The sequence below is a fragment of the Anomaloglossus baeobatrachus genome, unplaced genomic scaffold (genome assembly GCF_048569485.1).
Source record: "Anomaloglossus baeobatrachus isolate aAnoBae1 unplaced genomic scaffold, aAnoBae1.hap1 Scaffold_3371, whole genome shotgun sequence".
NCBI lineage: Eukaryota > Metazoa > Chordata > Amphibia > Anura > Aromobatidae > Anomaloglossus > Anomaloglossus baeobatrachus.
This window is the reverse complement of record NW_027442746.1, coordinates 52935-75831: the sequence shown is the minus strand read 5'-3', so window position 1 is coordinate 75831 and position 22897 is coordinate 52935. Positions and strand designations below refer to the sequence as shown.

Genomic DNA, 22897 nt, shown 5'->3' with positions numbered 1-22897 from the left:
ATGAATTGGAAGAAAGCATACGTCTTCATATGCACCTCAATTTGGCCCATTCACTTTTCACACTTCCTCCTTTTGTTTTTTATCTTTCACACTTTTGACTTTCTTTATTCATCCAAATAGCAAACTCATCACCACTCAACCTGACCAACTCGGCTATGTCCCCGTGCTGCAGTTCTCTGTCTTATCTAGATCATTTGCAATTGAATGGAATAGATCCCTTTTGGACAAAGTGGATTCACCTGCTGCTGCAGTGACCACAGGTGTGATAACATCTAGAATTGGCATCTGGTGCGATCTCTCCGCTTCCACTCCAAAGAAAGTTACCTGTTTATTCCTATCATGCATTGGTTTTTGGGGTTTTCTTTGAGTAATGATGATCTCTTTAGTAGTCTGTTGGCGCCCTCTCCTGGAGGAATAGTTTGCTTGCTCTTGGACATTCTAAAAGAGAGGTCATGATAGACATTGAGCTTCTGAGCTCAATTGGGGACAGTCATGGGTGATGAATGTTTGCAACCTACTGCGAAGCCTCATACCGCAATATAAGGAACGTCAAATACTAAGAAAGGGCGGCCTATGAAAGAATTACTACTTTCAATAAGTACACTTAAACGGCTAATTGGGAATAGAAAAACTGTAAAAAGCCCTCTGAGAAAGCCCCCCTCTAACCTTTGATAGTAAGCTTTTCTGTAGTCTGCCTGTTGATGTATTTTCCGTTTGAACTGTGCACAACATGAAGAGACGGAACACTGGCGGCTTGTCACAATGCCCCCCGATGACATCACAATAGCGCTGCTGCCTAGAAAACAAGCTGCGCAGAAGAAGTTGTTCTTTGGGTGGGAGGGTGGGCTAGTGGAAGGAGGGGGCAATCTCTTTTTTTCCCGGGTGGTAGGGGGATGACAGGAGAAGGGAAGCGGGTGGTGAGAAAGGTACAGAGGGCAGGGTTTGGGGGCTGGGAAGGAAAGGGAAAAGATTAGGGTTTGGGGATGATGAAAGGGCTTTCTACGGGTAAGGATGGCAAAGGGTGGCAGTGACGGAAAGTCAGGCAACCTGTCCTGTCCGTCTTTTTGTATCGTGAATTGGAAAGACTGCAAGGGGGAGGGGAGTTGCTTGCGCCCTAAAGGAGGAGTTATTCAGATTCATTGCAGTGGGCGGCGGCTGCAAAACGCACCATTCTTCTTGTTTTGGCTCTGCAAAGCAGCCTTTTCAAGGGTTGGCTTGGGTGACAAAATGTCTTGTGTAGGCGTGGGTTTGTCTCCCTCTCGCTCTCTCTCCCTAAGATGTGTCCGGCATAGGCCAGGGTGCCACTCGAGGCCCAAACCAATTCTGGTTATCGCTTCTCGGCCTTTTGGCTAAGATCAAGTGTAGTATCTGTTCTTATCAGTTTAATATCTGATACGTCCCCTATCTGGGGACCATATATTAAATGGATTTTTAGAACAGGGAGATGGAAAAAGAGCTTGCTCTGTCCACTCCACGCATTGACCTGGTATTGCAGTACCTCCAGGAACGGTGCACCCCTTCTTAACCCAGTTTCCAAAAGCAGAACTCAATTCACCTGATTCATATTAGCCCGATTTAATGAATTGGAAGAAAGCATACGTCTTCATATGCACCTCAATTTGGCCCATTCACTTTTCACACTTCCTCCTTTTGTTTTTTATCTTTCACACTTTTGACTTTCTTTATTCATCCAAATAGCAAACTCATCACCACTCAACCTGACCAACTCGGCTATGTCCCCGTGCTGCAGTTCTCTGTCTTATCTAGATCATTTGCAATTGAATGGAATAGATCCCTTTTGGACAAAGTGGATTCACCTGCTGCTGCAGTGACCACAGGTGTGATAACATCTAGAATTGGCATCTGGTGCGATCTCTCCGCTTCCACTCCAAAGAAAGTTACCTGTTTATTCCTATCATGCATTGGTTTTTGGGGTTTTCTTTGAGTAATGATGATCTCTTTAGTAGTCTGTTGGCGCCCTCTCCTGGAGGAATAGTTTGCTTGCTCTTGGACATTCTAAAAGAGAGGTCATGATAGACATTGAGCTTCTGAGCTCAATTGGGGACAGTCATGGGTGATGAATGTTTGCAACCTACTGCGAAGCCTCATACCGCAATATAAGGAACGTCAAATACTAAGAAAGGGCGGCCTATGAAAGAATTACTACTTTCAATAAGTACACTTAAACGGCTAATTGGGAATAGAAAAACTGTAAAAAGCCCTCTGAGAAAGCCCCCCTCTAACCTTTGATAGTAAGCTTTTCTGTAGTCTGCCTGTTGATGTATTTTCCGTTTGAACTGTGCACAACATGAAGAGACGGAACACTGGCGGCTTGTCACAATGCCCCCCGATGACATCACAATAGCGCTGCTGCCTAGAAAACAAGCTGCGCAGAAGAAGTTGTTCTTTGGGTGGGAGGGTGGGCTAGTGGAAGGAGGGGGCAATCTCTTTTTTTCCCGGGTGGTAGGGGGATGACAGGAGAAGGGAAGCGGGTGGTGAGAAAGGTACAGAGGGCAGGGTTTGGGGGCTGGGAAGGAAAGGGAAAAGATTAGGGTTTGGGGATGATGAAAGGGCTTTCTACGGGTAAGGATGGCAAAGGGTGGCAGTGACGGAAAGTCAGGCAACCTGTCCTGTCCGTCTTTTTGTATCGTGAATTGGAAAGACTGCAAGGGGGAGGGGAGTTGCTTGCGCCCTAAAGGAGGAGTTATTCAGATTCATTGCAGTGGGCGGCGGCTGCAAAACGCACCATTCTTCTTGTTTTGGCTCTGCAAAGCAGCCTTTTCAAGGGTTGGCTTGGGTGACAAAATGTCTTGTGTAGGCGTGGGTTTGTCTCCCTCTCGCTCTCTCTCCCTAAGATGTGTCCGGCATAGGCCAGGGTGCCACTCGAGGCCCAAACCAATTCTGGTTATCGCTTCTCGGCCTTTTGGCTAAGATCAAGTGTAGTATCTGTTCTTATCAGTTTAATATCTGATACGTCCCCTATCTGGGGACCATATATTAAATGGATTTTTAGAACAGGGAGATGGAAAAAGAGCTTGCTCTGTCCACTCCACGCATTGACCTGGTATTGCAGTACCTCCAGGAACGGTGCACCCCTTCTTAACCCAGTTTCCAAAAGCAGAACTCAATTCACCTGATTCATATTAGCCCGATTTAATGAATTGGAAGAAAGCATACGTCTTCATATGCACCTCAATTTGGCCCATTCACTTTTCACACTTCCTCCTTTTGTTTTTTATCTTTCACACTTTTGACTTTCTTTATTCATCCAAATAGCAAACTCATCACCACTCAACCTGACCAACTCGGCTATGTCCCCGTGCTGCAGTTCTCTGTCTTATCTAGATCATTTGCAATTGAATGGAATAGATCCCTTTTGGACAAAGTGGATTCACCTGCTGCTGCAGTGACCACAGGTGTGATAACATCTAGAATTGGCATCTGGTGCGATCTCTCCGCTTCCACTCCAAAGAAAGTTACCTGTTTATTCCTATCATGCATTGGTTTTTGGGGTTTTCTTTGAGTAATGATGATCTCTTTAGTAGTCTGTTGGCGCCCTCTCCTGGAGGAATAGTTTGCTTGCTCTTGGACATTCTAAAAGAGAGGTCATGATAGACATTGAGCTTCTGAGCTCAATTGGGGACAGTCATGGGTGATGAATGTTTGCAACCTACTGCGAAGCCTCATACCGCAATATAAGGAACGTCAAATACTAAGAAAGGGCGGCCTATGAAAGAATTACTACTTTCAATAAGTACACTTAAACGGCTAATTGGGAATAGAAAAACTGTAAAAAGCCCTCTGAGAAAGCCCCCCTCTAACCTTTGATAGTAAGCTTTTCTGTAGTCTGCCTGTTGATGTATTTTCCGTTTGAACTGTGCACAACATGAAGAGACGGAACACTGGCGGCTTGTCACAATGCCCCCCGATGACATCACAATAGCGCTGCTGCCTAGAAAACAAGCTGCGCAGAAGAAGTTGTTCTTTGGGTGGGAGGGTGGGCTAGTGGAAGGAGGGGGCAATCTCTTTTTTTCCCGGGTGGTAGGGGGATGACAGGAGAAGGGAAGCGGGTGGTGAGAAAGGTACAGAGGGCAGGGTTTGGGGGCTGGGAAGGAAAGGGAAAAGATTAGGGTTTGGGGATGATGAAAGGGCTTTCTACGGGTAAGGATGGCAAAGGGTGGCAGTGACGGAAAGTCAGGCAACCTGTCCTGTCCGTCTTTTTGTATCGTGAATTGGAAAGACTGCAAGGGGGAGGGGAGTTGCTTGCGCCCTAAAGGAGGAGTTATTCAGATTCATTGCAGTGGGCGGCGGCTGCAAAACGCACCATTCTTCTTGTTTTGGCTCTGCAAAGCAGCCTTTTCAAGGGTTGGCTTGGGTGACAAAATGTCTTGTGTAGGCGTGGGTTTGTCTCCCTCTCGCTCTCTCTCCCTAAGATGTGTCCGGCATAGGCCAGGGTGCCACTCGAGGCCCAAACCAATTCTGGTTATCGCTTCTCGGCCTTTTGGCTAAGATCAAGTGTAGTATCTGTTCTTATCAGTTTAATATCTGATACGTCCCCTATCTGGGGACCATATATTAAATGGATTTTTAGAACAGGGAGATGGAAAAAGAGCTTGCTCTGTCCACTCCACGCATTGACCTGGTATTGCAGTACCTCCAGGAACGGTGCACCCCTTCTTAACCCAGTTTCCAAAAGCAGAACTCAATTCACCTGATTCATATTAGCCCGATTTAATGAATTGGAAGAAAGCATACGTCTTCATATGCACCTCAATTTGGCCCATTCACTTTTCACACTTCCTCCTTTTGTTTTTTATCTTTCACACTTTTGACTTTCTTTATTCATCCAAATAGCAAACTCATCACCACTCAACCTGACCAACTCGGCTATGTCCCCGTGCTGCAGTTCTCTGTCTTATCTAGATCATTTGCAATTGAATGGAATAGATCCCTTTTGGACAAAGTGGATTCACCTGCTGCTGCAGTGACCACAGGTGTGATAACATCTAGAATTGGCATCTGGTGCGATCTCTCCGCTTCCACTCCAAAGAAAGTTACCTGTTTATTCCTATCATGCATTGGTTTTTGGGGTTTTCTTTGAGTAATGATGATCTCTTTAGTAGTCTGTTGGCGCCCTCTCCTGGAGGAATAGTTTGCTTGCTCTTGGACATTCTAAAAGAGAGGTCATGATAGACATTGAGCTTCTGAGCTCAATTGGGGACAGTCATGGGTGATGAATGTTTGCAACCTACTGCGAAGCCTCATACCGCAATATAAGGAACGTCAAATACTAAGAAAGGGCGGCCTATGAAAGAATTACTACTTTCAATAAGTACACTTAAACGGCTAATTGGGAATAGAAAAACTGTAAAAAGCCCTCTGAGAAAGCCCCCCTCTAACCTTTGATAGTAAGCTTTTCTGTAGTCTGCCTGTTGATGTATTTTCCGTTTGAACTGTGCACAACATGAAGAGACGGAACACTGGCGGCTTGTCACAATGCCCCCCGATGACATCACAATAGCGCTGCTGCCTAGAAAACAAGCTGCGCAGAAGAAGTTGTTCTTTGGGTGGGAGGGTGGGCTAGTGGAAGGAGGGGGCAATCTCTTTTTTTCCCGGGTGGTAGGGGGATGACAGGAGAAGGGAAGCGGGTGGTGAGAAAGGTACAGAGGGCAGGGTTTGGGGGCTGGGAAGGAAAGGGAAAAGATTAGGGTTTGGGGATGATGAAAGGGCTTTCTACGGGTAAGGATGGCAAAGGGTGGCAGTGACGGAAAGTCAGGCAACCTGTCCTGTCCGTCTTTTTGTATCGTGAATTGGAAAGACTGCAAGGGGGAGGGGAGTTGCTTGCGCCCTAAAGGAGGAGTTATTCAGATTCATTGCAGTGGGCGGCGGCTGCAAAACGCACCATTCTTCTTGTTTTGGCTCTGCAAAGCAGCCTTTTCAAGGGTTGGCTTGGGTGACAAAATGTCTTGTGTAGGCGTGGGTTTGTCTCCCTCTCGCTCTCTCTCCCTAAGATGTGTCCGGCATAGGCCAGGGTGCCACTCGAGGCCCAAACCAATTCTGGTTATCGCTTCTCGGCCTTTTGGCTAAGATCAAGTGTAGTATCTGTTCTTATCAGTTTAATATCTGATACGTCCCCTATCTGGGGACCATATATTAAATGGATTTTTAGAACAGGGAGATGGAAAAAGAGCTTGCTCTGTCCACTCCACGCATTGACCTGGTATTGCAGTACCTCCAGGAACGGTGCACCCCTTCTTAACCCAGTTTCCAAAAGCAGAACTCAATTCACCTGATTCATATTAGCCCGATTTAATGAATTGGAAGAAAGCATACGTCTTCATATGCACCTCAATTTGGCCCATTCACTTTTCACACTTCCTCCTTTTGTTTTTTATCTTTCACACTTTTGACTTTCTTTATTCATCCAAATAGCAAACTCATCACCACTCAACCTGACCAACTCGGCTATGTCCCCGTGCTGCAGTTCTCTGTCTTATCTAGATCATTTGCAATTGAATGGAATAGATCCCTTTTGGACAAAGTGGATTCACCTGCTGCTGCAGTGACCACAGGTGTGATAACATCTAGAATTGGCATCTGGTGCGATCTCTCCGCTTCCACTCCAAAGAAAGTTACCTGTTTATTCCTATCATGCATTGGTTTTTGGGGTTTTCTTTGAGTAATGATGATCTCTTTAGTAGTCTGTTGGCGCCCTCTCCTGGAGGAATAGTTTGCTTGCTCTTGGACATTCTAAAAGAGAGGTCATGATAGACATTGAGCTTCTGAGCTCAATTGGGGACAGTCATGGGTGATGAATGTTTGCAACCTACTGCGAAGCCTCATACCGCAATATAAGGAACGTCAAATACTAAGAAAGGGCGGCCTATGAAAGAATTACTACTTTCAATAAGTACACTTAAACGGCTAATTGGGAATAGAAAAACTGTAAAAAGCCCTCTGAGAAAGCCCCCCTCTAACCTTTGATAGTAAGCTTTTCTGTAGTCTGCCTGTTGATGTATTTTCCGTTTGAACTGTGCACAACATGAAGAGACGGAACACTGGCGGCTTGTCACAATGCCCCCCGATGACATCACAATAGCGCTGCTGCCTAGAAAACAAGCTGCGCAGAAGAAGTTGTTCTTTGGGTGGGAGGGTGGGCTAGTGGAAGGAGGGGGCAATCTCTTTTTTTCCCGGGTGGTAGGGGGATGACAGGAGAAGGGAAGCGGGTGGTGAGAAAGGTACAGAGGGCAGGGTTTGGGGGCTGGGAAGGAAAGGGAAAAGATTAGGGTTTGGGGATGATGAAAGGGCTTTCTACGGGTAAGGATGGCAAAGGGTGGCAGTGACGGAAAGTCAGGCAACCTGTCCTGTCCGTCTTTTTGTATCGTGAATTGGAAAGACTGCAAGGGGGAGGGGAGTTGCTTGCGCCCTAAAGGAGGAGTTATTCAGATTCATTGCAGTGGGCGGCGGCTGCAAAACGCACCATTCTTCTTGTTTTGGCTCTGCAAAGCAGCCTTTTCAAGGGTTGGCTTGGGTGACAAAATGTCTTGTGTAGGCGTGGGTTTGTCTCCCTCTCGCTCTCTCTCCCTAAGATGTGTCCGGCATAGGCCAGGGTGCCACTCGAGGCCCAAACCAATTCTGGTTATCGCTTCTCGGCCTTTTGGCTAAGATCAAGTGTAGTATCTGTTCTTATCAGTTTAATATCTGATACGTCCCCTATCTGGGGACCATATATTAAATGGATTTTTAGAACAGGGAGATGGAAAAAGAGCTTGCTCTGTCCACTCCACGCATTGACCTGGTATTGCAGTACCTCCAGGAACGGTGCACCCCTTCTTAACCCAGTTTCCAAAAGCAGAACTCAATTCACCTGATTCATATTAGCCCGATTTAATGAATTGGAAGAAAGCATACGTCTTCATATGCACCTCAATTTGGCCCATTCACTTTTCACACTTCCTCCTTTTGTTTTTTATCTTTCACACTTTTGACTTTCTTTATTCATCCAAATAGCAAACTCATCACCACTCAACCTGACCAACTCGGCTATGTCCCCGTGCTGCAGTTCTCTGTCTTATCTAGATCATTTGCAATTGAATGGAATAGATCCCTTTTGGACAAAGTGGATTCACCTGCTGCTGCAGTGACCACAGGTGTGATAACATCTAGAATTGGCATCTGGTGCGATCTCTCCGCTTCCACTCCAAAGAAAGTTACCTGTTTATTCCTATCATGCATTGGTTTTTGGGGTTTTCTTTGAGTAATGATGATCTCTTTAGTAGTCTGTTGGCGCCCTCTCCTGGAGGAATAGTTTGCTTGCTCTTGGACATTCTAAAAGAGAGGTCATGATAGACATTGAGCTTCTGAGCTCAATTGGGGACAGTCATGGGTGATGAATGTTTGCAACCTACTGCGAAGCCTCATACCGCAATATAAGGAACGTCAAATACTAAGAAAGGGCGGCCTATGAAAGAATTACTACTTTCAATAAGTACACTTAAACGGCTAATTGGGAATAGAAAAACTGTAAAAAGCCCTCTGAGAAAGCCCCCCTCTAACCTTTGATAGTAAGCTTTTCTGTAGTCTGCCTGTTGATGTATTTTCCGTTTGAACTGTGCACAACATGAAGAGACGGAACACTGGCGGCTTGTCACAATGCCCCCCGATGACATCACAATAGCGCTGCTGCCTAGAAAACAAGCTGCGCAGAAGAAGTTGTTCTTTGGGTGGGAGGGTGGGCTAGTGGAAGGAGGGGGCAATCTCTTTTTTTCCCGGGTGGTAGGGGGATGACAGGAGAAGGGAAGCGGGTGGTGAGAAAGGTACAGAGGGCAGGGTTTGGGGGCTGGGAAGGAAAGGGAAAAGATTAGGGTTTGGGGATGATGAAAGGGCTTTCTACGGGTAAGGATGGCAAAGGGTGGCAGTGACGGAAAGTCAGGCAACCTGTCCTGTCCGTCTTTTTGTATCGTGAATTGGAAAGACTGCAAGGGGGAGGGGAGTTGCTTGCGCCCTAAAGGAGGAGTTATTCAGATTCATTGCAGTGGGCGGCGGCTGCAAAACGCACCATTCTTCTTGTTTTGGCTCTGCAAAGCAGCCTTTTCAAGGGTTGGCTTGGGTGACAAAATGTCTTGTGTAGGCGTGGGTTTGTCTCCCTCTCGCTCTCTCTCCCTAAGATGTGTCCGGCATAGGCCAGGGTGCCACTCGAGGCCCAAACCAATTCTGGTTATCGCTTCTCGGCCTTTTGGCTAAGATCAAGTGTAGTATCTGTTCTTATCAGTTTAATATCTGATACGTCCCCTATCTGGGGACCATATATTAAATGGATTTTTAGAACAGGGAGATGGAAAAAGAGCTTGCTCTGTCCACTCCACGCATTGACCTGGTATTGCAGTACCTCCAGGAACGGTGCACCCCTTCTTAACCCAGTTTCCAAAAGCAGAACTCAATTCACCTGATTCATATTAGCCCGATTTAATGAATTGGAAGAAAGCATACGTCTTCATATGCACCTCAATTTGGCCCATTCACTTTTCACACTTCCTCCTTTTGTTTTTTATCTTTCACACTTTTGACTTTCTTTATTCATCCAAATAGCAAACTCATCACCACTCAACCTGACCAACTCGGCTATGTCCCCGTGCTGCAGTTCTCTGTCTTATCTAGATCATTTGCAATTGAATGGAATAGATCCCTTTTGGACAAAGTGGATTCACCTGCTGCTGCAGTGACCACAGGTGTGATAACATCTAGAATTGGCATCTGGTGCGATCTCTCCGCTTCCACTCCAAAGAAAGTTACCTGTTTATTCCTATCATGCATTGGTTTTTGGGGTTTTCTTTGAGTAATGATGATCTCTTTAGTAGTCTGTTGGCGCCCTCTCCTGGAGGAATAGTTTGCTTGCTCTTGGACATTCTAAAAGAGAGGTCATGATAGACATTGAGCTTCTGAGCTCAATTGGGGACAGTCATGGGTGATGAATGTTTGCAACCTACTGCGAAGCCTCATACCGCAATATAAGGAACGTCAAATACTAAGAAAGGGCGGCCTATGAAAGAATTACTACTTTCAATAAGTACACTTAAACGGCTAATTGGGAATAGAAAAACTGTAAAAAGCCCTCTGAGAAAGCCCCCCTCTAACCTTTGATAGTAAGCTTTTCTGTAGTCTGCCTGTTGATGTATTTTCCGTTTGAACTGTGCACAACATGAAGAGACGGAACACTGGCGGCTTGTCACAATGCCCCCCGATGACATCACAATAGCGCTGCTGCCTAGAAAACAAGCTGCGCAGAAGAAGTTGTTCTTTGGGTGGGAGGGTGGGCTAGTGGAAGGAGGGGGCAATCTCTTTTTTTCCCGGGTGGTAGGGGGATGACAGGAGAAGGGAAGCGGGTGGTGAGAAAGGTACAGAGGGCAGGGTTTGGGGGCTGGGAAGGAAAGGGAAAAGATTAGGGTTTGGGGATGATGAAAGGGCTTTCTACGGGTAAGGATGGCAAAGGGTGGCAGTGACGGAAAGTCAGGCAACCTGTCCTGTCCGTCTTTTTGTATCGTGAATTGGAAAGACTGCAAGGGGGAGGGGAGTTGCTTGCGCCCTAAAGGAGGAGTTATTCAGATTCATTGCAGTGGGCGGCGGCTGCAAAACGCACCATTCTTCTTGTTTTGGCTCTGCAAAGCAGCCTTTTCAAGGGTTGGCTTGGGTGACAAAATGTCTTGTGTAGGCGTGGGTTTGTCTCCCTCTCGCTCTCTCTCCCTAAGATGTGTCCGGCATAGGCCAGGGTGCCACTCGAGGCCCAAACCAATTCTGGTTATCGCTTCTCGGCCTTTTGGCTAAGATCAAGTGTAGTATCTGTTCTTATCAGTTTAATATCTGATACGTCCCCTATCTGGGGACCATATATTAAATGGATTTTTAGAACAGGGAGATGGAAAAAGAGCTTGCTCTGTCCACTCCACGCATTGACCTGGTATTGCAGTACCTCCAGGAACGGTGCACCCCTTCTTAACCCAGTTTCCAAAAGCAGAACTCAATTCACCTGATTCATATTAGCCCGATTTAATGAATTGGAAGAAAGCATACGTCTTCATATGCACCTCAATTTGGCCCATTCACTTTTCACACTTCCTCCTTTTGTTTTTTATCTTTCACACTTTTGACTTTCTTTATTCATCCAAATAGCAAACTCATCACCACTCAACCTGACCAACTCGGCTATGTCCCCGTGCTGCAGTTCTCTGTCTTATCTAGATCATTTGCAATTGAATGGAATAGATCCCTTTTGGACAAAGTGGATTCACCTGCTGCTGCAGTGACCACAGGTGTGATAACATCTAGAATTGGCATCTGGTGCGATCTCTCCGCTTCCACTCCAAAGAAAGTTACCTGTTTATTCCTATCATGCATTGGTTTTTGGGGTTTTCTTTGAGTAATGATGATCTCTTTAGTAGTCTGTTGGCGCCCTCTCCTGGAGGAATAGTTTGCTTGCTCTTGGACATTCTAAAAGAGAGGTCATGATAGACATTGAGCTTCTGAGCTCAATTGGGGACAGTCATGGGTGATGAATGTTTGCAACCTACTGCGAAGCCTCATACCGCAATATAAGGAACGTCAAATACTAAGAAAGGGCGGCCTATGAAAGAATTACTACTTTCAATAAGTACACTTAAACGGCTAATTGGGAATAGAAAAACTGTAAAAAGCCCTCTGAGAAAGCCCCCCTCTAACCTTTGATAGTAAGCTTTTCTGTAGTCTGCCTGTTGATGTATTTTCCGTTTGAACTGTGCACAACATGAAGAGACGGAACACTGGCGGCTTGTCACAATGCCCCCCGATGACATCACAATAGCGCTGCTGCCTAGAAAACAAGCTGCGCAGAAGAAGTTGTTCTTTGGGTGGGAGGGTGGGCTAGTGGAAGGAGGGGGCAATCTCTTTTTTTCCCGGGTGGTAGGGGGATGACAGGAGAAGGGAAGCGGGTGGTGAGAAAGGTACAGAGGGCAGGGTTTGGGGGCTGGGAAGGAAAGGGAAAAGATTAGGGTTTGGGGATGATGAAAGGGCTTTCTACGGGTAAGGATGGCAAAGGGTGGCAGTGACGGAAAGTCAGGCAACCTGTCCTGTCCGTCTTTTTGTATCGTGAATTGGAAAGACTGCAAGGGGGAGGGGAGTTGCTTGCGCCCTAAAGGAGGAGTTATTCAGATTCATTGCAGTGGGCGGCGGCTGCAAAACGCACCATTCTTCTTGTTTTGGCTCTGCAAAGCAGCCTTTTCAAGGGTTGGCTTGGGTGACAAAATGTCTTGTGTAGGCGTGGGTTTGTCTCCCTCTCGCTCTCTCTCCCTAAGATGTGTCCGGCATAGGCCAGGGTGCCACTCGAGGCCCAAACCAATTCTGGTTATCGCTTCTCGGCCTTTTGGCTAAGATCAAGTGTAGTATCTGTTCTTATCAGTTTAATATCTGATACGTCCCCTATCTGGGGACCATATATTAAATGGATTTTTAGAACAGGGAGATGGAAAAAGAGCTTGCTCTGTCCACTCCACGCATTGACCTGGTATTGCAGTACCTCCAGGAACGGTGCACCCCTTCTTAACCCAGTTTCCAAAAGCAGAACTCAATTCACCTGATTCATATTAGCCCGATTTAATGAATTGGAAGAAAGCATACGTCTTCATATGCACCTCAATTTGGCCCATTCACTTTTCACACTTCCTCCTTTTGTTTTTTATCTTTCACACTTTTGACTTTCTTTATTCATCCAAATAGCAAACTCATCACCACTCAACCTGACCAACTCGGCTATGTCCCCGTGCTGCAGTTCTCTGTCTTATCTAGATCATTTGCAATTGAATGGAATAGATCCCTTTTGGACAAAGTGGATTCACCTGCTGCTGCAGTGACCACAGGTGTGATAACATCTAGAATTGGCATCTGGTGCGATCTCTCCGCTTCCACTCCAAAGAAAGTTACCTGTTTATTCCTATCATGCATTGGTTTTTGGGGTTTTCTTTGAGTAATGATGATCTCTTTAGTAGTCTGTTGGCGCCCTCTCCTGGAGGAATAGTTTGCTTGCTCTTGGACATTCTAAAAGAGAGGTCATGATAGACATTGAGCTTCTGAGCTCAATTGGGGACAGTCATGGGTGATGAATGTTTGCAACCTACTGCGAAGCCTCATACCGCAATATAAGGAACGTCAAATACTAAGAAAGGGCGGCCTATGAAAGAATTACTACTTTCAATAAGTACACTTAAACGGCTAATTGGGAATAGAAAAACTGTAAAAAGCCCTCTGAGAAAGCCCCCCTCTAACCTTTGATAGTAAGCTTTTCTGTAGTCTGCCTGTTGATGTATTTTCCGTTTGAACTGTGCACAACATGAAGAGACGGAACACTGGCGGCTTGTCACAATGCCCCCCGATGACATCACAATAGCGCTGCTGCCTAGAAAACAAGCTGCGCAGAAGAAGTTGTTCTTTGGGTGGGAGGGTGGGCTAGTGGAAGGAGGGGGCAATCTCTTTTTTTCCCGGGTGGTAGGGGGATGACAGGAGAAGGGAAGCGGGTGGTGAGAAAGGTACAGAGGGCAGGGTTTGGGGGCTGGGAAGGAAAGGGAAAAGATTAGGGTTTGGGGATGATGAAAGGGCTTTCTACGGGTAAGGATGGCAAAGGGTGGCAGTGACGGAAAGTCAGGCAACCTGTCCTGTCCGTCTTTTTGTATCGTGAATTGGAAAGACTGCAAGGGGGAGGGGAGTTGCTTGCGCCCTAAAGGAGGAGTTATTCAGATTCATTGCAGTGGGCGGCGGCTGCAAAACGCACCATTCTTCTTGTTTTGGCTCTGCAAAGCAGCCTTTTCAAGGGTTGGCTTGGGTGACAAAATGTCTTGTGTAGGCGTGGGTTTGTCTCCCTCTCGCTCTCTCTCCCTAAGATGTGTCCGGCATAGGCCAGGGTGCCACTCGAGGCCCAAACCAATTCTGGTTATCGCTTCTCGGCCTTTTGGCTAAGATCAAGTGTAGTATCTGTTCTTATCAGTTTAATATCTGATACGTCCCCTATCTGGGGACCATATATTAAATGGATTTTTAGAACAGGGAGATGGAAAAAGAGCTTGCTCTGTCCACTCCACGCATTGACCTGGTATTGCAGTACCTCCAGGAACGGTGCACCCCTTCTTAACCCAGTTTCCAAAAGCAGAACTCAATTCACCTGATTCATATTAGCCCGATTTAATGAATTGGAAGAAAGCATACGTCTTCATATGCACCTCAATTTGGCCCATTCACTTTTCACACTTCCTCCTTTTGTTTTTTATCTTTCACACTTTTGACTTTCTTTATTCATCCAAATAGCAAACTCATCACCACTCAACCTGACCAACTCGGCTATGTCCCCGTGCTGCAGTTCTCTGTCTTATCTAGATCATTTGCAATTGAATGGAATAGATCCCTTTTGGACAAAGTGGATTCACCTGCTGCTGCAGTGACCACAGGTGTGATAACATCTAGAATTGGCATCTGGTGCGATCTCTCCGCTTCCACTCCAAAGAAAGTTACCTGTTTATTCCTATCATGCATTGGTTTTTGGGGTTTTCTTTGAGTAATGATGATCTCTTTAGTAGTCTGTTGGCGCCCTCTCCTGGAGGAATAGTTTGCTTGCTCTTGGACATTCTAAAAGAGAGGTCATGATAGACATTGAGCTTCTGAGCTCAATTGGGGACAGTCATGGGTGATGAATGTTTGCAACCTACTGCGAAGCCTCATACCGCAATATAAGGAACGTCAAATACTAAGAAAGGGCGGCCTATGAAAGAATTACTACTTTCAATAAGTACACTTAAACGGCTAATTGGGAATAGAAAAACTGTAAAAAGCCCTCTGAGAAAGCCCCCCTCTAACCTTTGATAGTAAGCTTTTCTGTAGTCTGCCTGTTGATGTATTTTCCGTTTGAACTGTGCACAACATGAAGAGACGGAACACTGGCGGCTTGTCACAATGCCCCCCGATGACATCACAATAGCGCTGCTGCCTAGAAAACAAGCTGCGCAGAAGAAGTTGTTCTTTGGGTGGGAGGGTGGGCTAGTGGAAGGAGGGGGCAATCTCTTTTTTTCCCGGGTGGTAGGGGGATGACAGGAGAAGGGAAGCGGGTGGTGAGAAAGGTACAGAGGGCAGGGTTTGGGGGCTGGGAAGGAAAGGGAAAAGATTAGGGTTTGGGGATGATGAAAGGGCTTTCTACGGGTAAGGATGGCAAAGGGTGGCAGTGACGGAAAGTCAGGCAACCTGTCCTGTCCGTCTTTTTGTATCGTGAATTGGAAAGACTGCAAGGGGGAGGGGAGTTGCTTGCGCCCTAAAGGAGGAGTTATTCAGATTCATTGCAGTGGGCGGCGGCTGCAAAACGCACCATTCTTCTTGTTTTGGCTCTGCAAAGCAGCCTTTTCAAGGGTTGGCTTGGGTGACAAAATGTCTTGTGTAGGCGTGGGTTTGTCTCCCTCTCGCTCTCTCTCCCTAAGATGTGTCCGGCATAGGCCAGGGTGCCACTCGAGGCCCAAACCAATTCTGGTTATCGCTTCTCGGCCTTTTGGCTAAGATCAAGTGTAGTATCTGTTCTTATCAGTTTAATATCTGATACGTCCCCTATCTGGGGACCATATATTAAATGGATTTTTAGAACAGGGAGATGGAAAAAGAGCTTGCTCTGTCCACTCCACGCATTGACCTGGTATTGCAGTACCTCCAGGAACGGTGCACCCCTTCTTAACCCAGTTTCCAAAAGCAGAACTCAATTCACCTGATTCATATTAGCCCGATTTAATGAATTGGAAGAAAGCATACGTCTTCATATGCACCTCAATTTGGCCCATTCACTTTTCACACTTCCTCCTTTTGTTTTTTATCTTTCACACTTTTGACTTTCTTTATTCATCCAAATAGCAAACTCATCACCACTCAACCTGACCAACTCGGCTATGTCCCCGTGCTGCAGTTCTCTGTCTTATCTAGATCATTTGCAATTGAATGGAATAGATCCCTTTTGGACAAAGTGGATTCACCTGCTGCTGCAGTGACCACAGGTGTGATAACATCTAGAATTGGCATCTGGTGCGATCTCTCCGCTTCCACTCCAAAGAAAGTTACCTGTTTATTCCTATCATGCATTGGTTTTTGGGGTTTTCTTTGAGTAATGATGATCTCTTTAGTAGTCTGTTGGCGCCCTCTCCTGGAGGAATAGTTTGCTTGCTCTTGGACATTCTAAAAGAGAGGTCATGATAGACATTGAGCTTCTGAGCTCAATTGGGGACAGTCATGGGTGATGAATGTTTGCAACCTACTGCGAAGCCTCATACCGCAATATAAGGAACGTCAAATACTAAGAAAGGGCGGCCTATGAAAGAATTACTACTTTCAATAAGTACACTTAAACGGCTAATTGGGAATAGAAAAACTGTAAAAAGCCCTCTGAGAAAGCCCCCCTCTAACCTTTGATAGTAAGCTTTTCTGTAGTCTGCCTGTTGATGTATTTTCCGTTTGAACTGTGCACAACATGAAGAGACGGAACACTGGCGGCTTGTCACAATGCCCCCCGATGACATCACAATAGCGCTGCTGCCTAGAAAACAAGCTGCGCAGAAGAAGTTGTTCTTTGGGTGGGAGGGTGGGCTAGTGGAAGGAGGGGGCAATCTCTTTTTTTCCCGGGTGGTAGGGGGATGACAGGAGAAGGGAAGCGGGTGGTGAGAAAGGTACAGAGGGCAGGGTTTGGGGGCTGGGAAGGAAAGGGAAAAGATTAGGGTTTGGGGATGATGAAAGGGCTTTCTACGGGTAAGGATGGCAAAGGGTGGCAGTGACGGAAAGTCAGGCAACCTGTCCTGTCCGTCTTTTTGTATCGTGAATTGGAAAGACTGCAAGGGGGAGGGGAGTTGCTTGCGCCCTAAAGGAGGAGTTATTCAGATTCATTGCAGTGGGCGGCGGCTGCAAAACGCACCATTCTTCTTGTTTTGGCTCTGCAAAGCAGCCTTTTCAAGGGTTGGCTTGGGTGACAAAATGTCTTGTGTAGGCGTGGGTTTGTCTCCCTCTCGCTCTCTCTCCCTAAGATGTGTCCGGCATAGGCCAGGGTGCCACTCGAGGCCCAAACCAATTCTGGTTATCGCTTCTCGGCCTTTTGGCTAAGATCAAGTGTAGTATCTGTTCTTATCAGTTTAATATCTGATACGTCCCCTATCTGGGGACCATATATTAAATGGATTTTTAGAACAGGGAGATGGAAAAAGAGCTTGCTCTGTCCACTCCACGCATTGACCTGGTATTGCAGTACCTCCAGGAACGGTGCACCCCTTCTTAACCCAGTTTCCAAAAGCAGAACTCAATTCACCTGATTCATATTAGCCCGATTTAATGAATTGGAAGAAAGCATACGTCTTCATATGCACCTCAATTTGGCCCATTCACTTTTCACACTTCCTCCTTTTGTTTTTTATCTTTCACACTTTTGACTTTCTTTATTCATCCAAATAGCAAACTCATCACCACTCAACCTGACCAACTCGGCTATGTCCCCGTGCTGCAGTTCTCTGTCTTATCTAGATCATTTGCAATTGAATGGAATAGATCCCTTTTGGACAAAGTGGATTCACCTGCTGCTGCAGTGACCACAGGTGTGATAACATCTAGAATTGGCATCTGGTGCGATCTCTCCGCTTCCACTCCAAAGAAAGTTACCTGTTTATTCCTATCATGCATTGGTTTTTGGGGTTTTCTTTGAGTAATGATGATCTCTTTAGTAGTCTGTTGGCGCCCTCTCCTGGAGGAATAGTTTGCTTGCTCTTGGACATTCTAAAAGAGAGGTCATGATAGACATTGAGCTTCTGAGCTCAATTGGGGACAGTCATGGGTGATGAATGTTTGCAACCTACTGCGAAGCCTCATACCGCAATATAAGGAACGTCAAATACTAAGAAAGGGCGGCCTATGAAAGAATTACTACTTTCAATAAGTACACTTAAACGGCTAATTGGGAATAGAAAAACTGTAAAAAGCCCTCTGAGAAAGCCCCCCTCTAACCTTTGATAGTAAGCTTTTCTGTAGTCTGCCTGTTGATGTATTTTCCGTTTGAACTGTGCACAACATGAAGAGACGGAACACTGGCGGCTTGTCACAATGCCCCCCGATGACATCACAATAGCGCTGCTGCCTAGAAAACAAGCTGCGCAGAAGAAGTTGTTCTTTGGGTGGGAGGGTGGGCTAGTGGAAGGAGGGGGCAATCTCTTTTTTTCCCGGGTGGTAGGGGGATGACAGGAGAAGGGAAGCGGGTGGTGAGAAAGGTACAGAGGGCAGGGTTTGGGGGCTGGGAAGGAAAGGGAAAAGATTAGGGTTTGGGGATGATGAAAGGGCTTTCTACGGGTAAGGATGGCAAAGGGTGGCAGTGACGGAAAGTCAGGCAACCTGTCCTGTCCGTCTTTTTGTATCGTGAATTGGAAAGACTGCAAGGGGGAGGGGAGTTGCTTGCGCCCTAAAGGAGGAGTTATTCAGATTCATTGCAGTGGGCGGCGGCTGCAAAACGCACCATTCTTCTTGTTTTGGCTCTGCAAAGCAGCCTTTTCAAGGGTTGGCTTGGGTGACAAAATGTCTTGTGTAGGCGTGGGTTTGTCTCCCTCTCGCTCTCTCTCCCTAAGATGTGTCCGGCATAGGCCAGGGTGCCACTCGAGGCCCAAACCAATTCTGGTTATCGCTTCTCGGCCTTTTGGCTAAGATCAAGTGTAGTATCTGTTCTTATCAGTTTAATATCTGATACGTCCCCTATCTGGGGACCATATATTAAATGGATTTTTAGAACAGGGAGATGGAAAAAGAGCTTGCTCTGTCCACTCCACGCATTGACCTGGTATTGCAGTACCTCCAGGAACGGTGCACCCCTTCTTAACCCAGTTTCCAAAAGCAGAACTCAATTCACCTGATTCATATTAGCCCGATTTAATGAATTGGAAGAAAGCATACGTCTTCATATGCACCTCAATTTGGCCCATTCACTTTTCACACTTCCTCCTTTTGTTTTTTATCTTTCACACTTTTGACTTTCTTTATTCATCCAAATAGCAAACTCATCACCACTCAACCTGACCAACTCGGCTATGTCCCCGTGCTGCAGTTCTCTGTCTTATCTAGATCATTTGCAATTGAATGGAATAGATCCCTTTTGGACAAAGTGGATTCACCTGCTGCTGCAGTGACCACAGGTGTGATAACATCTAGAATTGGCATCTGGTGCGATCTCTCCGCTTCCACTCCAAAGAAAGTTACCTGTTTATTCCTATCATGCATTGGTTTTTGGGGTTTTCTTTGAGTAATGATGATCTCTTTAGTAGTCTGTTGGCGCCCTCTCCTGGAGGAATAGTTTGCTTGCTCTTGGACATTCTAAAAGAGAGGTCATGATAGACATTGAGCTTCTGAGCTCAATTGGGGACAGTCATGGGTGATGAATGTTTGCAACCTACTGCGAAGCCTCATACCGCAATATAAGGAACGTCAAATACTAAGAAAGGGCGGCCTATGAAAGAATTACTACTTTCAATAAGTACACTTAAACGGCTAATTGGGAATAGAAAAACTGTAAAAAGCCCTCTGAGAAAGCCCCCCTCTAACCTTTGATAGTAAGCTTTTCTGTAGTCTGCCTGTTGATGTATTTTCCGTTTGAACTGTGCAGAACATGAAGAGACGGAACACTGGCGGCTTGTCACAATGCCCCCCGATGACATCACAATAGCGCTGCTGCCTAGAAAACAAGCTGCGCAGAAGAAGTTGTTCTTTGGGTGGGAGGGTGGGCTAGTGGAAGGAGGGGGCAATCTCTTTTTTTCCCGGGTGGTAGGGGGATGACAGGAGAAGGGAAGCGGGTGGTGAGAAAGGTACAGAGGGCAGGGTTTGGGGGCTGGGAAGGAAAGGGAAAAGATTAGGGTTTGGGGATGATGAAAGGGCTTTCTACGGGTAAGGATGGCAAAGGGTGGCAGTGACGGAAAGTCAGGCAACCTGTCCTGTCCGTCTTTTTGTATCGTGAATTGGAAAGACTGCAAGGGGGAGGGGAGTTGCTTGCGCCCTAAAGGAGGAGTTATTCAGATTCATTGCAGTGGGCGGCGGCTGCAAAACGCACCATTCTTCTTGTTTTGGCTCTGCAAAGCAGCCTTTTCAAGGGTTGGCTTGGGTGACAAAATGTCTTGTGTAGGCGTGGGTTTGTCTCCCTCTCGCTCTCTCTCCCTAAGATGTGTCCGGCATAGGCCAGGGTGCCACTCGAGGCCCAAACCAATTCTGGTTATCGCTTCTCGGCCTTTTGGCTAAGATCAAGTGTAGTATCTGTTCTTATCAGTTTAATATCTGATACGTCCCCTATCTGGGGACCATATATTAAATGGATTTTTAGAACAGGGAGATGGAAAAAGAGCTTGCTCTGTCCACTCCACGCATTGACCTGGTATTGCAGTACCTCCAGGAACGGTGCACCCCTTCTTAACCCAGTTTCCAAAAGCAGAACTCAATTCACCTGATTCATATTAGCCCGATTTAATGAATTGGAAGAAAGCATACGTCTTCATATGCACCTCAATTTGGCCCATTCACTTTTCACACTTCCTCCTTTTGTTTTTTATCTTTCACACTTTTGACTTTCTTTATTCATCCAAATAGCAAACTCATCACCACTCAACCTGACCAACTCGGCTATGTCCCCGTGCTGCAGTTCTCTGTCTTATCTAGATCATTTGCAATTGAATGGAATAGATCCCTTTTGGACAAAGTGGATTCACCTGCTGCTGCAGTGACCACAGGTGTGATAACATCTAGAATTGGCATCTGGTGCGATCTCTCCGCTTCCACTCCAAAGAAAGTTACCTGTTTATTCCTATCATGCATTGGTTTTTGGGGTTTTCTTTGAGTAATGATGATCTCTTTAGTAGTCTGTTGGCGCCCTCTCCTGGAGGAATAGTTTGCTTGCTCTTGGACATTCTAAAAGAGAGGTCATGATAGACATTGAGCTTCTGAGCTCAATTGGGGACAGTCATGGGTGATGAATGTTTGCAACCTACTGCGAAGCCTCATACCGCAATATAAGGAACGTCAAATACTAAGAAAGGGCGGCCTATGAAAGAATTACTACTTTCAATAAGTACACTTAAACGGCTAATTGGGAATAGAAAAACTGTAAAAAGCCCTCTGAGAAAGCCCCCCTCTAACCTTTGATAGTAAGCTTTTCTGTAGTCTGCCTGTTGATGTATTTTCCGTTTGAACTGTGCACAACATGAAGAGACGGAACACTGGCGGCTTGTCACAATGCCCCCCGATGACATCACAATAGCGCTGCTGCCTAGAAAACAAGCTGCGCAGAAGAAGTTGTTCTTTGGGTGGGAGGGTGGGCTAGTGGAAGGAGGGGGCAATCTCTTTTTTTCCCGGGTGGTAGGGGGATGACAGGAGAAGGGAAGCGGGTGGTGAGAAAGGTACAGAGGGCAGGGTTTGGGGGCTGGGAAGGAAAGGGAAAAGATTAGGGTTTGGGGATGATGAAAGGGCTTTCTACGGGTAAGGATGGCAAAGGGTGGCAGTGACGGAAAGTCAGGCAACCTGTCCTGTCCGTCTTTTTGTATCGTGAATTGGAAAGACTGCAAGGGGGAGGGGAGTTGCTTGCGCCCTAAAGGAGGAGTTATTCAGATTCATTGCAGTGGGCGGCGGCTGCAAAACGCACCATTCTTCTTGTTTTGGCTCTGCAAAGCAGCCTTTTCAAGGGTTGGCTTGGGTGACAAAATGTCTTGTGTAGGCGTGGGTTTGTCTCCCTCTCGCTCTCTCTCCCTAAGATGTGTCCGGCATAGGCCAGGGTGCCACTCGAGGCCCAAACCAATTCTGGTTATCGCTTCTCGGCCTTTTGGCTAAGATCAAGTGTAGTATCTGTTCTTATCAGTTTAATATCTGATACGTCCCCTATCTGGGGACCATATATTAAATGGATTTTTAGAACAGGGAGATGGAAAAAGAGCTTGCTCTGTCCACTCCACGCATTGACCTGGTATTGCAGTACCTCCAGGAACGGTGCACCCCTTCTTAACCCAGTTTCCAAAAGCAGAACTCAATTCACCTGATTCATATTAGCCCGATTTAATGAATTGGAAGAAAGCATACGTCTTCATATGCACCTCAATTTGGCCCATTCACTTTTCACACTTCCTCCTTTTGTTTTTTATCTTTCACACTTTTGACTTTCTTTATTCATCCAAATAGCAAACTCATCACCACTCAACCTGACCAACTCGGCTATGTCCCCGTGCTGCAGTTCTCTGTCTTATCTAGATCATTTGCAATTGAATGGAATAGATCCCTTTTGGACAAAGTGGATTCACCTGCTGCTGCAGTGACCACAGGTGTGATAACATCTAGAATTGGCATCTGGTGCGATCTCTCCGCTTCCACTCCAAAGAAAGTTACCTGTTTATTCCTATCATGCATTGGTTTTTGGGGTTTTCTTTGAGTAATGATGATCTCTTTAGTAGTCTGTTGGCGCCCTCTCCTGGAGGAATAGTTTGCTTGCTCTTGGACATTCTAAAAGAGAGGTCATGATAGACATTGAGCTTCTGAGCTCAATTGGGGACAGTCATGGGTGATGAATGTTTGCAACCTACTGCGAAGCCTCATACCGCAATATAAGGAACGTCAAATACTAAGAAAGGGCGGCCTATGAAAGAATTACTACTTTCAATAAGTACACTTAAACGGCTAATTGGGAATAGAAAAACTGTAAAAAGCCCTCTGAGAAAGCCCCCCTCTAACCTTTGATAGTAAGCTTTTCTGTAGTCTGCCTGTTGATGTATTTTCCGTTTGAACTGTGCACAACATGAAGAGACGGAACACTGGCGGCTTGTCACAATGCCCCCCGATGACATCACAATAGCGCTGCTGCCTAGAAAAC

General features: G+C 46.2%; 14 non-coding genes across 14 annotated transcripts; all 14 read left to right on the top strand.

The window, feature by feature from the left end:
* The first annotated feature begins 1329 nt into the window (after nucleotides 1–1329).
* LOC142271562 (U2 spliceosomal RNA) lies at nucleotides 1330–1520 on the top strand. The gene has a single exon (XR_012736599.1). It is a non-coding gene; the product is annotated as a U2 spliceosomal RNA (small nuclear RNA).
* A 1387-nt stretch (nucleotides 1521–2907) lies between these two features.
* LOC142271561 (U2 spliceosomal RNA) lies at nucleotides 2908–3098 on the top strand. The gene has a single exon (XR_012736598.1). It is a non-coding gene; the product is annotated as a U2 spliceosomal RNA (small nuclear RNA).
* A 1387-nt stretch (nucleotides 3099–4485) lies between these two features.
* LOC142271560 (U2 spliceosomal RNA) lies at nucleotides 4486–4676 on the top strand. Its single transcript, XR_012736597.1, has one exon. It is a non-coding gene; the product is annotated as a U2 spliceosomal RNA (small nuclear RNA).
* A 1387-nt stretch (nucleotides 4677–6063) lies between these two features.
* Nucleotides 6064–6254, top strand: LOC142271559 (U2 spliceosomal RNA). Its single transcript, XR_012736596.1, has one exon. It is a non-coding gene; the product is annotated as a U2 spliceosomal RNA (small nuclear RNA).
* A 1387-nt stretch (nucleotides 6255–7641) lies between these two features.
* Nucleotides 7642–7832, top strand: LOC142271558 (U2 spliceosomal RNA). The gene has a single exon (XR_012736595.1). It is a non-coding gene; the product is annotated as a U2 spliceosomal RNA (small nuclear RNA).
* Nucleotides 7833–9219: 1387 nt separating this feature from the next.
* LOC142271557 (U2 spliceosomal RNA) lies at nucleotides 9220–9410 on the top strand. The gene has a single exon (XR_012736594.1). It is a non-coding gene; the product is annotated as a U2 spliceosomal RNA (small nuclear RNA).
* Nucleotides 9411–10797: 1387 nt separating this feature from the next.
* Nucleotides 10798–10988, top strand: LOC142271556 (U2 spliceosomal RNA). Its single transcript, XR_012736593.1, has one exon. It is a non-coding gene; the product is annotated as a U2 spliceosomal RNA (small nuclear RNA).
* A 1387-nt stretch (nucleotides 10989–12375) lies between these two features.
* LOC142271555 (U2 spliceosomal RNA) lies at nucleotides 12376–12566 on the top strand. The gene has a single exon (XR_012736592.1). It is a non-coding gene; the product is annotated as a U2 spliceosomal RNA (small nuclear RNA).
* A 1387-nt stretch (nucleotides 12567–13953) lies between these two features.
* LOC142271554 (U2 spliceosomal RNA) lies at nucleotides 13954–14144 on the top strand. The gene has a single exon (XR_012736591.1). It is a non-coding gene; the product is annotated as a U2 spliceosomal RNA (small nuclear RNA).
* A 1387-nt stretch (nucleotides 14145–15531) lies between these two features.
* On the top strand, nucleotides 15532–15722 carry LOC142271553 (U2 spliceosomal RNA). The gene has a single exon (XR_012736590.1). It is a non-coding gene; the product is annotated as a U2 spliceosomal RNA (small nuclear RNA).
* Nucleotides 15723–17109: 1387 nt separating this feature from the next.
* Nucleotides 17110–17300, top strand: LOC142271550 (U2 spliceosomal RNA). The gene has a single exon (XR_012736588.1). It is a non-coding gene; the product is annotated as a U2 spliceosomal RNA (small nuclear RNA).
* A 1387-nt stretch (nucleotides 17301–18687) lies between these two features.
* LOC142271549 (U2 spliceosomal RNA) lies at nucleotides 18688–18878 on the top strand. Its single transcript, XR_012736587.1, has one exon. It is a non-coding gene; the product is annotated as a U2 spliceosomal RNA (small nuclear RNA).
* A 1387-nt stretch (nucleotides 18879–20265) lies between these two features.
* On the top strand, nucleotides 20266–20456 carry LOC142271548 (U2 spliceosomal RNA). Its single transcript, XR_012736586.1, has one exon. It is a non-coding gene; the product is annotated as a U2 spliceosomal RNA (small nuclear RNA).
* Nucleotides 20457–21843: 1387 nt separating this feature from the next.
* On the top strand, nucleotides 21844–22034 carry LOC142271547 (U2 spliceosomal RNA). The gene has a single exon (XR_012736585.1). It is a non-coding gene; the product is annotated as a U2 spliceosomal RNA (small nuclear RNA).
* The last annotated feature ends 863 nt before the right edge of the window (nucleotides 22035–22897 follow it).